This window comes from Puma concolor, chromosome D2 (genome assembly GCF_028749965.1).
Source record: "Puma concolor isolate L17-30 chromosome D2, mPumCon1.1.hap2, whole genome shotgun sequence".
Taxonomy (NCBI): Eukaryota; Metazoa; Chordata; class Mammalia; order Carnivora; family Felidae; genus Puma; species Puma concolor.
The window spans coordinates 19686397-19701285 of NC_141677.1; positions in this window are offsets into that span (position 1 = coordinate 19686397).

The following is a 14889-nucleotide window of genomic DNA, read 5'->3' on the forward strand; positions in this document are numbered from 1 at the left end:
GTTTCTACATTTTGATCCTAACCCTTTCTCACATATGTGTCTTGCAAATATCTTCTCCCATGCTGTGGGCTGCTTTTAGTTGTGTTCATTGTTTCCTCCACTGTGCAGAAGGTTTTGTCTTGATGAGAATATTACTCAGCCATCAAAAAGCATGGAGTCTTGCCATTTGAAACTATGTGGATGGAACTAGAACGTATTGTGCTAAGCTAAATGAGTCCATCTGAGAAAGACAAAGATACAATTTCACTAGTATGTGGCAATTAACATATGAGAAGGTGAGGACGAGAAGAGAGGTAGACTTAAAAATTTTTTTTTTAATGTTTATTTATTTCTGAGACCGAGAGAGACAGAGCATGAGCGGGGGAGGGGCAGAGAGAGAGGGAGACACAGAATCCGAAGCAGGCTCCAGGCTCTGAGCTGTCAGCACAGAGCCTGACGCGGGGCCCAAACTCACAGATTGAGATCATGACCTGAGCCGAAGTCAGACACTCAACCGACTGAGCCACCCAGGTGGACCTAGAAAAGAGGTAGACTTTTAATGCTAAAGAACAAACTGAGAGTTGATGGAGGGATGTGGGTGAGAGATGGGCTAGATGGGTGGTGGGTACCAAGGAGGGCACTTGTGATGAGCACTGGGTGTTGTACGTAACTGATGAATCACGGAATTCGACTTCTGAAACCTATACGTTAACTAACTAAAATTTAAATTAAAATAAGAAACAGAAATCTAAACAGCCCACTCCCTCGGTCATGGCCCATGAAACGGTTTTGACAACAGTGTGTGACATTCTCTCTGGCACCATCATTCTAGATGCTGTATCATGGTCCTGTAGCCAGAGGAATCGGATCCTCTCTGTCTGAGAAGGAGGTGTCCCATTCAGGGCTCTTAGAGCAAAAGCAGAGATGACACATGCCTACATGAAAGTCTGTGCAAATCCCTAGTCACTGTCTTTGCTCTCCAGAATCAGACCCCTCCCCACCGGAATCAAAGGTGATGGCAACTGAAATCATGGCAACAATCACCCTCCAGTAAGAGAGTCGAGGCCCCTCCCGCTACTGAAAAATGAGTGCCCTGATCTCTAATGCACAACAAGGGGTCTGGTTTCAGGAGTGCGATGAGTCATTTTTGCTAGTTTTGTGGATGAGAAATTACACCAAACTCATCGTCCTATGTTCACTTTTCTGATGACGAGTGAGGCTGGATGTTTACCACTTCCTGCCATTTCCAAAATGTAGCCACCGTTCTCAGTTCTGGGTGAGCCTGCTGAACACACTCTCCCGGACATCCCCCGGGGACACAGACAGTGATCTGTGTCCAGTCAGGAAACGTCACTCCTTGTGAAACCACTAAGCTGTTAGTGAGGGGAGGTCAGTTTCCAGATTTCAGGACAGAAATTCTGTCACTTGCTTCTGACTTGCTTTGTCCCGTGTTTGTTCCATCTCTCTCTGTCTGTCTGCTCCTCTTTCTCTCTCTCTCTGTATCTCTCTCTCTCTCTCTCTCTCTCTCTCTCTCTCTCTCTCCTTCCCTTTTCCCTCTCTCTCTCTGCTCTCTGTCCTCATTTGCTCCCTCTGTCTGTCCGCTAACCCTACAAATGGGGAATCAAACACCTCAGTTAGGGAATACCATATGAGAACATGATAGAGGAGAGTAAGAAGCAAGTTTCCAAGGCAAAAGATTGAAATAGGCTCTCAGTTGCAACTGAGTTCTGACACTGTCTGTGTGAGTGAGCTTGGAAGGAAAGTATCGCCCTGTTGAGTCTCCATTGAGACCACAACCCTGGCTTCATAGAGACTTACTTTGAGGCAGGGTCACACAGCTATGCTGTGACTGGATTCCTCTCCTACAAAAATTGTGAGCTATTCAATATTAGTAGTTTTAAGGTTCTAAATAGCTAGACAAGTCTGTCAGAGAGGAATGGAAAGCTAATAGTCTACCAGGTCCCAGCATCTGGTCTATGGTCTGGCTCCTCTCTGCCTCTCCCCTCCCGGGATCCCACAGCCACATTATCCACCTTTCTGATGTGTCTGGACAAACTCGATTCTGTCTCCTATTCTTGGCCACAGCAATATCTTCTCCTGACACGTTGCAGACATGGGCAAGGTGTTTCCACTCTTGTCATTCTGGTCCCAGCAGATGTCACCTCCAGTGACTCCCCACGCTGTCCTCACAGCACACTTGTTTTTTTCACTATTACAGTCCTTGAACCCCTTCCCTTTTTATTGGGACAAATCTTGTCTTTCATACCTTCGTTCATCTCCCCACCAGACTGTGGAGACCTGGCAGGCGGGGACCGCTTTGTCCTTGCCAGCCTTTCAGTTAGGCCCGCCAGATCCCCTAGCGCAAAGTGCGTGCTTGGAGCAGTTACTGAATGAAGAAAATGAAGGTCTTGGAGCACTCTCTCTAGATTGAATGGGATTATTCTGTGGTGATAACTGCTACTCATGGGAGATTCCTGTTGTATCTGAGGCAGGGGGATTCCAGAATGACCTGTGCACGAACATTCCCTTGTTCCATTCCTCCAGCAAGTCTCAGTGTGCACCACGGACACAGGAGGCTGCCTGTTCCCTGGTGCCCGGCGCTAGCACTGCAGCCACAGGCATGAAGAACACCAAACAGAATCAGCACCCTAACACCAGCTTAACCTAATGGGACATAAACCTAAGCTAACGTGGCCCTCGAAGGTCCCTGAGTAAAGCTCATAAGCCACACGCCCAATAGCTGTGCTATGCATCTCAGGTTTCTGTCGTTCCCCTTTGTGCATCCCCAGTGTAGACTCGTGACTCGTGAGGCATCCTCCCGTCGGCCAGCAAAATGAACCCCCTGTTTCCCAATGAAGAGCCCGGGGACCCCGGACTGTTACTGGACTTGGGCTCTGGAGTCAGTGTACAGGGCTCTGACATATCCTTCCCTATCCCCACCCCTCACCGCCCCAAGTCCCCAAACCTCCCTAGGCTCTAAAGACTTCAGCAAGTATCAAGTCCTTCTCTAGTCTCTCAGAACACAGTGAGGCATTGATCGAGAACCAAGGCCAGTTGACACTTTATGATTTTACGGAACTCAGGATTAACCCACTGGCAACACAACTGATTATGGGAGAACACCAAAGCCTTTTCTTCTTTAGCTATTGTGAAACTACTGGGAGTTAGTTCATCATAATTCCAGGTGCCCAGAGAGGTGGACTGTAGGACCCTAGTCCTTTCCTCTGGAGGCTGGGTCAAGGATGGTCCTGGGTGCAGCAGAAACCTACATACGTTAAGAATCTCTTGCCCATCTTTGGGCCTTTGTGCATGCAGCTGTGACAATGGATGCTGCTGCCCCATGGCAGAGCTCTCGCTCACCTGTTTCTTCCTTCTGTCTTGTTATTGCCCAGTGTCCAGTCTCTCTTGAACACCGTTCAGTGTGTGTGTGTGTGTGTGTGTGTGTGTGTGTGCCAGTACATATGTGGGAATTAGGATGGCAAGGTGAACTCAAATGGACAGGAAGTGCTGACATGATTTCTCCTGGAATATCTGCCTCTCATTTTTAGAGCAAACGTGATGGGAGAGCTTTAAGCTATTGCCAGTTGCACCAAAGATACTTTGTCAGTTACACAGAAATTACCCTAACGGAGAGGTATAAAATCTGTACTCTGAAATCTCATGAACGAAATGCGAGAGGACACAAAGAAATGGGAAACCTCTCCATGCCCGTGGTTTGGAGTACAACGTGGTTAAAAGGTCTATACTACCCCAAGCAATCGACACGTTAGCGCAATGCATATCAAAATACCACCACCATCTTTCACAGAACAAAAGATCGTAAAATTTGTATGGAATGATAAAAGTCCCCGAATAAACAAAGCGATGCTAAAAACCAAAGCAAAACTGGAGGCATCGTTGTGGACATATTACAAAGAGGACTGAAAACCAACAAAAGAAATAAAACAAACAAAAAGCCTAATGATTTCTTGTGACTGACTCACTTATTCCAAGAATATTTCTATTTAGTTTCTCTTTATGCTTCTACCTCAGCAGTAGTCGAATAAAATCTAATGGTTGCCACTCAGATATTTAGAATACATGAAGGAAAATAGGACAGAAGAATGTGCTGTCGTGAAGATTCAACGTTTCTTTATGACATTTTCTACTCACAGGTGTTTCTAAATATGCGACCTCCTCATTTCTAGGTGATAGGAGAACGTGACCACATGCAGGAACCACAACTGACAGACTGTCTTCCAAGTGAATTGAGATATTTCTATATTTCTGTCAGATATCACTTTCCTGTTTGGCAATCCCACAGAAGTACTCACAGCTCAACCATTGGGAGACTTTGCACTTTAGCAACATAGGTTATTGTAAAGTCTATGTGGCCCGAGACATAAAAACACACAGTGATGTGTCCCTGTGTGGTGAATGCAGTCCAGAAACAGCGGTCATGCTGCAAAGCGATCAGGTTAGATGTTAAATAGAATAGAGAATATAAGACACTCATGCAATTCAAAGCAGGTGGTGCTGGAAAGAGCCCACCTCACTTCAGGGTCAAGAAGAGACTGGGATCAGGGGCCAGATTCAGGAGCAACTGGTCTGTCCTCAGACAGTGACAAGAAGCTCTAGGCGAGCTCCCACTCGGTGGTGTGCTACCCCACAGCAATCCGTTTGCCATGTTGGGGAAGAAAGGTTGTCCTTGCATTCCTAAGAAGTCAGGGCCAGGCAGGATTGTGTTGGCTCAGATGGTTACTTCCTGCTCTCTCCCAACCTCCTGGAATGCCTGTGCTTCCTAAGTTCTGAGATGCTAATGGTTTGTCCAAGCAAAGTGCATACCTTGCCTAAGGAGGTAGAAACAAGAATCTCCGTAAGTAAAGACCAGAGACCATCTCCAGGGACTTGGGGGTCAGCCAGGAGCCAGATAAGATCCTTCAAATCACCACTGCTCTATCGCTGAAGGAAAGGAATGGAAGAAAGTGATAGCCCTTTTACATACAGGGCTCCTAAGTGTAGCTACTGGAGGTTCCCCTGAGGCCTGGCCCACTGAGGTTAGTGCTGACACCAACCTGGCCCAGGAAAAAGTGCTAGTGACTTCATTGGAAGCTTTATACCATTTTCTTCGGTGAGGAAGACATCTGGCCTTCAGTGCATCCCTTCAGATTCCCTTGCTCTTTCATTAATGAGGATATCATTATGGGACATTCACAGACATCATCTAGGAGCATTTTCTGACGGTAATCATGGAGTTGCGACCAGTTGCCAGGAATCTAGGATGGCCTGGGCAATATGAATCCATGGGCCTCCTCTGCAAGGCCTACCTTGGCCAAAGATGTCATCGGGGATCGGAACTGTTCAGCCCAAGAGGCTTGCTTTGTGCATAGGGGCAGAGGAGGTTCGGAAGGATCCGATCTCCTTTCTGGATCAAGGGCCTAGGGCCATGTGGAGGAGCTACAGGGCTGTCAGTCAGACCGTGCCCAGTCCTTCCCGGGGAGCCTGCACTCACACCGTGTGTCATCACATAGCACTTAATTTCTGATATCGAAAAGGAAAGGTTGACCTCCTGCCAGTAAGAACTCTGTGTCTGGCTGGTTTCTGTCGCCATGGGACCATTGCCCTGCTCTCTACCCACCCCTTCCGGGAAAGCCTGAGCTACCTACCCCCTGAGACACTCAGGGACCGTGCGTGTAAAGTTCATTCACCGAGCAGGTTGGGGCACAACGATACTCCAAGACTAAAATACCAGAGCCTGAATCTGAAGACTCGCCAGGAGCAAGAGCCTACCTTGTGAGTCACAAGGGCCTCTCTATCCACAGATGGGAATGGCTTGAAACCTGGCCAGAGCTTGACACTTTGCTGACCATATTGACGTTGGGGTGCATGACGTTGCTCACGGGACTCCCTGGTACAGCTAGTGGGTGTTCCATTTCTCTTCAGGCCACAGGTCTTTTTCACTCCTTGGAACCCACACTTGCCCAGGGAGTTGTGCTAGTAACATCAGCTCCAGCTTCTTTCTGTTTTCACCTGAGATGAAGAACTTTAGCCCTCAGTGTATCTTTTCCATTTTCTTACACGTATCCTCACCGTGTGTTCATTGGGAGACATTCGTGCTGGAGTCGGGCAGCCTTTGTCTCCACTTTGATTGGTGGAGTCTTGCCAAGTTCCCATCGATTTGGAATGGCTTGAGGAACTGATGCTCTTCTGGTGTCTGCCAGATGTATCTTGGGAACAGGAGGTACTGGGGACATGAATGTGTGAAGCACAAGAGGCTTGCTCGTGGGTAGTGGCAGGTGATATTGAGAGACGGTTGGCCTCACTGCTGTGGCAAAAGTTGACAGAGATGTGGCCTTTAGGGCCACGGTCAGAAGGGGAAAAAAAATCACATAGATAGGGCTAGCTAGTCTTCTTTTCTTTCATACTTTACTGATAAATTAGATTCCATACAACACCCAGTGCTCATCCCAACAAGCCCTCCTCAATGCCCATCACCCATTTTCCCTCTCCCCCACCACCCATCCACCCTCCATTTGTTCTCTGTATTTAAGAGTCTCTTATGGTTTGCCTCCATCCCTCTCTGTTTGTAACTATTTTTTCCCCTTCCCTTCCCCTCGGTCTTCTCTTAAGCTTCTCAGGAAGCACATGTGAGTGAAAACATATGATACGTATCCTCCTCTGACTGACTTATGTCGCTCAGCATACAACCTTCCCGTTGCATCCACGTTGCTGCCAATGACATGCTTTCACTCTTTCTCTTTGCACGTAGGGCCGATTAACTCCCAGTGAGCACACGTGAAGGTTGTTTTCAACCCCCCGAACAACTAATTTCTGATGTCAACGAAAACATGTTGTCCTCCTCAAACCGTTGGGCGTTGAAGTCTCTTGTTGGTGCAGTGACTATTACTGTGCTCTTTGCCCCCGCCATAGACTGCCTCAACATCCTGCTTTTGGAGACTTTCAGGGATCCTGCATGCCCAGTCGTTGCGCCAGCAGGTGATCGTCAAAGAAACGACTCAAAAAGAACTAAACAGAATCAGAACCCAGTCCTACACACTTGGGCATCGGCTCGTATGGAGACTCTGCCCTCCAGATCACCACTGCTTTTACCCACGGACAGGAAAAGCTGCAAAGCTGGCAAGTGCCCCACCCCCCCTACACTGTTTGATGTCAGATGTTGGGGGTTTCTTTTGCTGCATTGAAGCTCCCAGGTGTAACTAAAATAGGTTCTATTTCTCTACAACCCACAGGTTTTCCATAGTCATAGGACATGAAGCTTCCCTGGGCAATTGTGCCGGTCACTTCCTTCACAGATTTATTTTAGTATCATCTGGGACAGAGAGTTGGGACCCAACTGTATCCCTTCTGATTCCCTTGATCTCTTCCTAATCCTGTTTTCCAGTGAGGGACTGAGTTTCCTAGCCTGGAACTATGTCTCTCTGATTTTAAGTGTGGAGTCCTGCTACGTTGCCCTAGATCCAAGGGAACATGGACAGTGGGTTCTCCATGGGCTCACCTGTGACACCTCTCTTGGCAAGAGAAGGCAAAAAGTCTTCTGGGATGGGGCAAGTGGTATTGGGAGGGAGCCATCTTCACTTGTGTGCAAGGGGAGTTGGAGATCAGAGGTCAGAGTCAGGAACCATGTAACTGTTACTCAGAGAGTGCCCAGCATTCACAAGCAGCTAACCCATGGCGATTCCCAAGGACACATTGCCCTCCCTTACTGAGACCTGTGTGCTTGTTAGCCGGAGGGCTGTCGGTGACCCTGTTCCACAGGTCGCTGTGAGGTAACCACATGATGAGAAGTCCAGTGTTGGAGCATGAGCATTGTTCTTCCCCAGGTGGTCAGGGCAGACAGTCCATTCAAAGACTCGGGGACCAGAGCCCAATTCCACAGACATGGCTGCCAGCCAGCACAGAGAAGCCAACGCTGAGATAGATCACGAGGGCCTCTGCCCACCGGTTGTGAGTGGAAGGCCAGAGCCAGAAGCCTTCCTGCCCTACGTAGCTCAGGATGCAGTGCGCTTGTGATCGGTGCTTCCTTTCATGCCAACCCCACAGACGTTTCCTTCTTACCCTCAGGACACCTAGCTTGCCTGGAAAATAGTGGTCATGTCCGCAGTCCCATCTTAATTCCATTTTCATCTGAGCTGAACAACTTATGTCCCCAGTGTGTTTCTTCTCACTTGTTATTCTTATTTTGATTATGATTATCATCATAATCATCATTGTTATTTATTGACCAGTTCCTCCCTGTGGAGCTTTGGTGGAAGCAGTCTGGAAGCCTCCCTTCTGATTTTTCATTGTCAACTCCTTTAAAGCAGAGTCCCTGGATGGGGGACAGTTTGGAAAATCAGTGCCTCATGGGCTTCCCTGGCAAACGTACAGTGGCAACAGGAAGCAGGTACCCCAGTGCATTGCAAAGCATTGAGCACAAGAGGTTTGCCTGTGGACAAAAGGCCGGGTGGAAAGCAGGCTGCCTTCCTTCTAGGGCAAAGGAAATATATCAGCAGGAAGGAGTCAGGAGCAACGCGGCTGCCACCCAGACAGCAATCTCTGGCAGCTTCTCTGACTGAGAAGCTAATTTCACTTAGCATAATATCCTCCAGTTCCATCCACCTAGTTGCAAATGGCAAGATTCCGTTCATTTTGATAAGGCACAGACCTCTCTTCCTGGCGGAAGGTGAGAGGCTGCTCACAGGTCTCTCTCTGAAACCCAGCGATCCACTGAGGAAATCCCAGGCATCTGGAGGGATCCGTGTGTAACATGATGAAGAGTAAAAACGTCAGGAGGACGTCTGATGCCAGGGCAAGCCGTCAGGCGTGCAGACCTCTTCAGGACTCCAGGACATCCTCCCACACTTCACACGGCTTTGTGAAGAAATCCGAAGGAGGGAAGGAGGAAGTGCATTTGACTAACCAAATAGCTCAACCGGTTTTCAGACACATTGAGAAAATACAGAAAATGACACGTTTCCAAAGATTTGTAGCTGCATAAAGTTCTCTCTTCGTGCAAACGGAAATCACTGCTGCAACCTGCCAGCATACATCTCCTCATGGCCTCCAGGGTTTGTTCCTCGTAAATGATGACTTTGCTACAAGTAATAAATTCTATTACTGTGAGTTAAACATGTACTCACACATGCAAACACAACACACAAAAGGGCCACCAGGGTGGCCCACTAGGTCAAGCGTCCAACTTTCGACTCAGGTCATGATCTCGAGGTTTGTGGGTTCGAGCCCTTCGTCCAGCTCTGTGCTGTAAACTGGGAGCCTGGAGCCTGCTTCTGATTCTGTCTCCCTGTCTCTCTGCTCCTCCCCTGCTCACACCCTGTCTCCCTCTCTCAAAAAGGAATAAACACAAATAAATAAATAAATAAATAACCCAAGTAATCCTCTCTGGAGGGACCGTGTTGCAGCTGGGAGACAATCACAGCACAGGGAATGCTGTCTGCATGAAAAGCAGGGAGCTTCTGGGAGCAAAGGGAGAAGCCGGCTGCAATTCTAATGAACAGTAATGCTTACTGCCCAGAGATCAAGACACCGATCCGTCAAGCCACCGACTCCCCACCAACTCCCAGAAATGATACAGCAGCCTCGACAGGCACCCCACGGTTAGACATTACAGAGCAGAGAAACAAAGTGCCCTCTTTCCCTAGAAACAAGCCAGTCTCAAGCACATGCCACTTACATCCACGAACCACTCTGTCACACACAAGAACCACAGGGTCCCCGGCATCCCATCTACACATCCATTTGGTCAAGCACATCACTGAGCCCGGCCCAGGCTCGAAGGGAGGCCTTAGACTCCACCTCTCAAAGGGAGTAGTAGCGAAGCACCTACCTCCCATCGCGACTTTGATGTCATCATAGGCCACCTCTCAGCAAGTCTACGATGTCACTGCTTGTAGGACACATCCTGATGTCACACGAATCAAAATGTGAAAGCAGGGTCAAGACGGGATCGTGATGTAGCACTTGCATGCTGATTTGTGAGAGGAGACATGTCTCCACTGCCAGTGCAGCTCAAAGTTCGAACCCGGGCTACTTTACGTTCCAAAGTGAGGGCCAGGGAGCAGTCGTTCCAGGCTGAGACCATCTATCGCATGGAGGGGATCCCTAAACAACCACTAATGTTTTCTATTCTAGAAACTTCTGCACAAATGCCAAAGGAAGATGTACAGTAAACCCTCATGAACGCATCACCCATCTTCCACCAGTATCAAACCACATGGTCACTTAATCATTGATGCATACCCTGACCTAACCCAGGGCGTCGAATTCCCAGACGGTGGGTGAGTTCACGTGTAAATGCTGGGACATACGGTGGCACCGTGAGCCCTTTGTGTTGTCCTCCTTGCAATCCACGTGGCTGAGCGATACATATCGCTTTATTACCTAGATGCCACCGGGTAAATCTGAAATGGATTTGCCAGGGCTCACACTGGCCACCAATGAGTTTGTAGGGAAGCAAGGGGAGGAACGGTTAGAATAGTATCACATGGGGTAGGGAGGGGAGTAAAAACCAAGGTGGGGGCAACCACAGTTTCTCTTGAAATAATGAGTGTGGTGGCACTTTGGGCAAAACGTTAAAAACAGGGGCCCCTGGGTGGCTCAGCTAGTTGAGTGTCCAACTTCGGTTCAGGTCATCATCTTATCATTGATGAGTTCAAGCCCTGCGTCAAGCTCTATACTGACAGCCCGGAGCATGGAGCCTGTTTTGGATTCTATGTCTCCCTGTATCTCTGCCCCTCCCCCAGTAGCATTCTGTGTGTGTGTCTCTCTCTCCCTCTCAAAAATAAACAAACATTAAAACATTTGAAAAAGGAAAACAAAAAACCAGGGTCACTCAGCTGCCACTCGGGGGAGTATACAACTCTTGTAGGAGGGTCACGGGTCTGTGCAGACGTTATTTAAAATCTTTAAAAAGTAAATCGAAATTAGGGGCACCTGCGTGGCTCAGTCTGTTTAGCATCTGACTCTTGATTTCAGCTCACATCATGATCTTTTTGTTGGTGAGAGTTGTGTCCCATGTCGGGTTTGTGCTGACAGTGAGGAACCTGCTTGGGATTGTCTCTCCCTCTCCTCTGCCCCTCCTCCTCTCTCTCTCTCTCTCTCTCTCTCTCTCTCTGTCCCTCTCAAAATGAATACAATTTTTACAAAATTTAAAAGGTAACGTAAATGGAAAAGAAAATAAGGTGTTGGAGACGAAGACACCCTCAACCCTCTATTTGTGCAATGTGACAATCCCTCAGTCACTGCTTTAGTTACAAGTTAAATATTTTGTTAATTTTATATTTTTTACGTTCATTTTGAGAGCAAGCACTTGCGTGAACGGGAGAGGGGAGAGAGAGAATGCCAAGCAGGGTCCGTGCTGTCAGCGTAGAGACCGATGCCATGCTCAAACCCCACAAACCGTGAGACTATGACCTGAGAAGAGATCGAGAGGCAGACGCTCAACCAACTGAGCCACACCGGCACCCCTAGTTAAGAATTTGTAAAGCAATTTCCACTATTTTATTCTCATTATAAGTTTAAAAATAGCTTTTACTTAATTTTCTTAGAGCATCGTGGCCTGAAAACCAGAGCCATGGCACTGAGGCCTGGAGTGTAAGCTGTGGGCCGCCCCCCAGCGCCAGGGGAGAAAGGTTCTGTTGGCCTCCTCTGAGGATGGCTGGCCGGATGCACCGAAGACACTCCAAGCCAGTGGGACGGTGGCCGCCGCTTGCGCAGGAGAGGCCGACGTACCCTCTAACTGCTGGATGTGTCCCGGTACGTGTCCCCGAAACCCTGTGGGCGGCCCCCATGGCCATGGCTCACAGCGGACGGAGGCCTTGGAGGCGGCACAGTGGGACACAGGCCAACCTGCACCTGGCCCTCACCACAGCCCAGCCTGGCTGGCATCCTGGCGTCCAGGCCTGATGCTGCTTCCTCTCGCGTGTGGGCAGGATGGTTTCCTCTTGCATCGCTGTCTCCCCACACGTCCTTGTACCTGTCCAGAGTGCTTTCTGTCTCAGTAGCCCCTGAAAGTGTCTTCTACCAACGCAGAGCCCCCCCACCCACCGGGCACACACACACATTCGTGGCCAGGAGAGGCTCGGCACACTCGAGTGAGAAGATCAACTGGAAGTAATCCCGATGCGTGCCAGAGGTCCTCTTGACCATTGTCCGCTGTCTTCTGCTGTCTTCCTGGACAGTCCAGGGCCCTTCCTGTGACTCGAGAGTCCTCTTCCCTTGGGAGGGTGGGGCTCGCCCTCCCCACCCTGATGGCTCTGGGACAGGACCAGGCAAGGCAGGCCTTCTCCAGAAACAGGTGGACTGAGGAGGTGGGGTGAGCAGTGGGCCCCCTGCAGGCACATCTATGTCCAAATCTCTGGAACCTGTGCATGAGACTTTATTTGGGAAAGGGGTCTTTGTAGGTGCAGCTAAGCGGAGGACCTTGACACCACCCTGCGGTCCTCAGGAGGGAAGGTGCAAGGACGGATGTTCTTACGAGAGGCGGCAGGTAAGATACACTGAGGGAGGACAGGACAGTGGGCAGCAAGCAGCGAGGCTGGCAGGCCGCAGCCTCCCCGCCCCCCACCAGTTTCTGCCCAAGCAATGGTGGCTGAAGACACAGCGCTGGCCTCGAGGCAGGACTGGAAAAGGTGCAACAGGAAGACAAGGACAAGAAACAGCACAATCCGGGCCACTTGTTCCCACTGAGGAGTCAAGCGACAGGAAGGTAAGAGAGAGCAGAGCTCGGAGATCTTGAGAAACACCATCAAGCGAAGCCGTATCGGCAAGAAGGAGGAAACAACCCCACTTGCGCGTGTGCCTGCTGCCCCTCTGCAGAGGACATGGGGACAGATCACTCCCCGGACCACGGAGCACCCTTCTGGGGGGCTGAGGGCTCAGCTAGCAATAGGCGAGGAAGAACACGTGAAGCCACAATCACCTTCAGATCACACGATGTGACACTGGAGACAGGACCTGAAGGGCAGCAGTGATGAGGGTTTAGTGACCTCCAGTAGGAGTTTCTAGCAGCGGGGGAGTCAAGGGTCTTCGGTGGGACCTGGTGGGACTGTGGAAAGGCCTGCAAGCCCCGGACGTTCAGTGTGGAGTGAGTACAACCAAGTATGGCTAAGGAGTGTTCTCAGAGAGGCGAAAGCTCTCGACATCTGCTCGGCGCTTGGTCTGTTTCTCAACTGACATTTGTTTTTTAGGCACGAGTGGAACCACCAAATCAAGTTTTAATAAAACATCTGCAACTTAATGTACCTGGGGTGAACTGATCTGTTTCCAGAAACTTTCAGATGCCTAAGGCTTGCCCAGCTTTGGTGGGGAAGAGCAGATTGTTACATGTAAAAAGCAAGGAAGCACTCCGTTGTTCCAAAGCTCACACTTAACACGAAGGACTAGGAAGTGCAGAAAAAAAATAAAAATAAAAAATCAGCCAGCACAGATTCTGAGCAGGAAGACAACAACCTAACTACGCCCTAACGGAAGAAAGACGGGAAGGATTACTCCACAAAAAGGGAACGCAGCATTCAGAGGAGTAGCCGATCAGTCCTGGCAGGAGAGACAGTCCAGGAAGATGAAACCCAGTGATCGTCAGCTGTGCCCACCACACACGGACCACGGGTCAAGGTGTCCATCCGCCAACCCGATGGCCACGTGCTCTCCGTGGCGGGGAGGGAAGGAACCGTCCCAGAGTCGCCCGAGCGACAGGGATCTTGTGCCAGAGCCTCATGAGTTGGCCTGGTGGTGGCTGCCAGCCCCCGGTGCGGGCAGACCCTCCCGCCTGCCACACTGGCTGGTGTAAGACTCAGCACTGGGTCTGAGCTTCGGGAGAAGCAGCCTAGTGGGTTCCAGGGGCTGAGACGATGGGGAAGGATGCGGCCCTGGGCACTTCTTGGGACCTTGAGAGGACAGCAGCAGGACAGGAAAGCCCACACAGAGGATGGAAGAGGAGTGGAGACTGGGTGGAAAGCACGCGCCTGTACACACATGCGCACACGCACACACTCCAGTCTCCTGGGGTCCTGGAGGAAGAGCAGCCTCAGCTGGCCCTGACCGTGGAAGAGTCGCCCTGCCCCGTTGGCCTATTGCCTGGGCCCCCGGCTGCACTGATTCCGGGGCCGCTACCCTAGGGTCTGGGCACTTGGCCCTCCTGTGGAGGACACCCCTGTCCTGAACTTCCACTCCCAGCTGTGGTATTCCATCAGCTGGTTTCCACACTACTACTTCCACGTGGCAGAAGTGCCTTCATGGCCCCGAGCACCAGAGAAAACCACGGCAGCCACTTCTCAAGTCAATGGCAGCTTGTTCTCACTAGTCTTTATTGGCAGTGGGAAACGCTCCACTACTGCCTTGAAAGCCAGCAATAAATAATACCGTGAGAAAAATAGTTCAAAGTAGACGGTACCTACTCTGGCATACAATCAGGAAGTTCACAAAAGATTAATAGAAAAACACAGGGAAACTGTCAAACGTCCAATGAAAAGCAGAAACGACATGTAAAGAGACATGTCGTTTCTATCTCTGTACCAGCTGCATAAGAAATAAGGCACCATGATCTGAGCACATTCCTGGGTGGCTTTTTTATATGCCACCTCAAAATTATAAGTTACGTTGGCTACTCGTATAACCTGAAATGGCTGTCTCCTCAAAATCTACACATGGAGATGGGGCGCCTGGGTGGCTCAGTCACTTAAGCGTTCGACTTCAGCTCAGCTCACGATCTCACAGTTTGTGAGTTCGAGCCCCACGTCGGGCCCCGTGCTGACAGACAGCTCGGAGCCTGGAGCCTGCTTCGGATTCTGTGTCTTCTCCTGTCTCTGCAGCATCCATGCTCATGCTCTGTCTCTCTCTCTGTCTTTCAATAATAAAGAAACATAAAAAAATTAAATAAAATCTACAAATGGAGAATGAGGTCCACTCCGTAAACTT